The sequence below is a fragment of the Schistocerca americana genome, chromosome 2 (genome assembly GCF_021461395.2).
Source record: "Schistocerca americana isolate TAMUIC-IGC-003095 chromosome 2, iqSchAmer2.1, whole genome shotgun sequence".
NCBI lineage: Eukaryota > Metazoa > Arthropoda > Insecta > Orthoptera > Acrididae > Schistocerca > Schistocerca americana.
The window spans coordinates 909,203,427-909,206,568 of NC_060120.1; the positions used below are offsets into that span (position 1 = coordinate 909,203,427).

At 45.5% G+C, this 3,142-nt stretch overlaps 1 non-coding gene across 1 annotated transcript; it reads right to left on the reverse strand.

Moving 5' to 3' along the window:
- Positions 1 to 2,756: 2,756 nt before the first annotated feature.
- On the reverse strand, positions 2,757 to 2,831 carry Trnaa-ugc. The gene has a single exon. It is a non-coding gene; the product is annotated as a tRNA-Ala (tRNA).
- Positions 2,832 to 3,142: the final 311 nt, after the last annotated feature.

Sequence of the window (3,142 nt, forward strand, 5' to 3'; positions counted from 1 at the left end):
AAAATAAATGGCACCCCAGACCATGACTCCTGCCTTCAGGTTGTATGGTAGGCGACAGTCAGGCTGTTACCATCCCCCCCCCCCCCCCCCCCCTGCCCTGTTCGGGGCGTTTTCCAGGCAGTTCTTCGCTCTGGAATCTCACTGACTGAAGTAGAATTGTCTTTAGTGATGAGCACCGCTTCGAACTGAACGCTGATGACGTGCGAAGAAGTATCTGGAGACGCCCCGGACAGCGGTGGGATACTGGCCTGAGTGTCGCGCGTCATACGGCCAGAGAAGAAGGGGTGGTGGTCTGGGGTGCCTTTTTTTTACAGTAGGTCCCGTTGGTTGTCTGTAATCTGCGGCACCCTTACAGCACCAACGTACGTCGACGATATCCTATCCTCCGTTTTGTAGTCCGGAATGCCTAGCATTCCTGGGCTTACATTTTAGTAATATAATGTGTGCTCGCACTGGTAGTCTTCTTGATTGCCCAACCCTACCTTGGCCAACAAGGTCGCCATATCTCCCTCCGATTGAGAGCGCTTGGAGAATTTTGGCCAGGGCCCGACAACCAGCTCGGGATTTTGTCGATCTAACGCTCGGATATAATTTGCCGCAATATCCCTCAGAAGCACATCCAAAAACTCTGTAAATCAATGCCAAGCCAAAAACTGCTTGCATAAGGACCAGGGGTAGACCAACGCGTTTTGGACTTGCTCAATTTGTGAATCTCGTTCTCTTGAGTAAATCAAACAATATTTCTGAAATGTCTAAGGCGCTGCAGTCATGGACTGTGCGGCTGGTCCCGGCGGAGGTTCGAGTCCTCCCTCGGGCATGGGCGTTTCTGTTTGTCCTTAGGATAATTTAGGTTAAGTAGTGTGTAAGCTTAGGGACTGACGACCTTAGCAGTTAAGTCCCATAAGATTTCACACACATTTGAACATTTCTGATATTCTAATCATTTGTTTGTCTGTACGTAGACACCACGTCTACCGCTCCGTATCCCATTCGGATAATTCCTTGGCGGTACAATTTTTTTTGTTTTGTTTTCTTTTTTATGGCTGCGACCGCTTGCAGTGGTTGTTCTGTAATTGTGTAATCAAGCAATAAGGGGACATTCTTGCTAGCATGCATGGATAAAGAGAGACAAGCTAACATTGTAGCGCTTCGAATTAGTAACCTTTAGCCTACCCACTGGATTTAGCAACACGTGAGTAATTTATAAATTATTGAACACAAGAAACAGAAACAGAAGCTCCTGGATGCAAAAAATGGTTCAAATGGCTCTGAGCACTATGGGACTTAACTACTGAGGTCATCAGTCCCCTAGAACTTAGAACTACTTAAACCTAACTAACCTAAGGACATCACACACATCCATGCCCGAGGCAGGATTAGAACCTGCGACCGTAGCGGTCCCGCGGTTCCAGACTGAAGCACCTAGAACCGCTCGGCCACACCGGCCGGCCCCTGGATGCAAATCAGATGATTAGTATTAAGTATTTTATTCCTGATAGTACAGCTCAGTATTATGATGACCCAGAATAAATAAAGTCTCTAAACTCGCCACACTTAAAAAAATAAAACAACATTCATAAAGTCACAGGTAGCAGAAATTATTTTTGTTTATGTGAAACAGCCCCACAGCCACAGTCAGAGGCTATCCGAGAATCCTTGTATAATCGAGAAAGTGAAACTGATTTAATGTTTTGAATACGGTAGCTTATTTAACTTGATAAATTCTCTGCTCCAACATGGATGACTTAGTGTAAATCGCCTTGGTAAGGTACCTTGAAACCAACAGCACATACGTCTGTCGAATTGGCGAGCCCGTTTCGATCCAATCCATTACTTCAATTCACGGAAGGTATATTCTTACACGGGAAAGCTATAGTTCGCGATTACTCAGTGATATGTGCGGGTCATGTTTGGCTTATTTCCTGTTAATGGTTCAAATGGTTCAAATGGCTCTGAGCACTATGGGACTTAACATCTGTGGTCATCAGTCCCCTAGAACTTAGAACTACTTAAACCTAACTAACCTAAGGACATCACACACATCCATGCACGAGGCAGGATTCGAACCTGCGGCCGGAGCGGTCACGCAGTTCCAGACTGAAGCGCCTTTAACCGCACGGCCACACCGGCCGGCCCTGTTAATGTGTCGACTTCTAGTGTACTTGAAAGCGCAACTGAAGTATGTTTTCATGTTCACCTCATATTCATACTGAACATCTTAAAACTGAGATGCAAGCTTTTTTTTGTTCTGGTCTTCAGTCCGGAGCCAGGTTTGACGCAGCTTTACACGTCTCTCGATCCTGTGCAAGCCTCTTCATGTCTACATAACTACCACAGCTAAAGTCCACTTGAACATGCTTCCTGTATTCCCGCTTTGGTCTCCCACAACAGTTTTCACCTGCACACAATTCCTTCCATTAGTCGTACTAAACTGACAGTTCCTTGACATCTCACGATAAGTCTTATGAACGGACGCCTTCTTTTAGTCAGTGTCTGCCACATATTTCTTTCTTCCCGAGATCGATTCAGTACCTCCTCGTAGTAGCTCGATGTACCTCTCTAATTTTCAACATTCTTTTGTAGCATCTTACTTGGTCTGAAGTGCTTTCGTCCACGTTTCATTTCCGTAAAAGGCTGCACTCCATTCAAATACGTCCAGAAACGACTTCCTAACACTTAAATTTATTACAATTAATTTAATAACTTCAGCTGCTGACGGGCGTTGATATATATCAACGGGGACAAGTGAAAATGTGTGCCTCGACCGGGACTCGAACCCGGGATCTCCTGCTTGCATGGCAGACGCTCTATCCATCTGAGCCACTGAGGGCACAGATGATAGTGCGACTACAGGGACTATTTCATGCACGCCTCCCGCGAGACCCACATTCTCACCTTGTATGTCCACACACTGCATTCGTAGTGTCCCACCCCAACACACTCATTACTCGTGGAAGACATTCTTACCAAGTCCCGTAAGAGTTCGGGAAATATGTGTGCATCCTCACAGAAGAAGAAGGTCATGGCCGGTGTTGCCAGAACTATATACTTTTATGGATATGGTGTCTGTTCTTTCGGAGATTTCCGAAAGAACAGACACCATATCCATATAAGTACTTAAATTTATATTAGATGTTAGCAA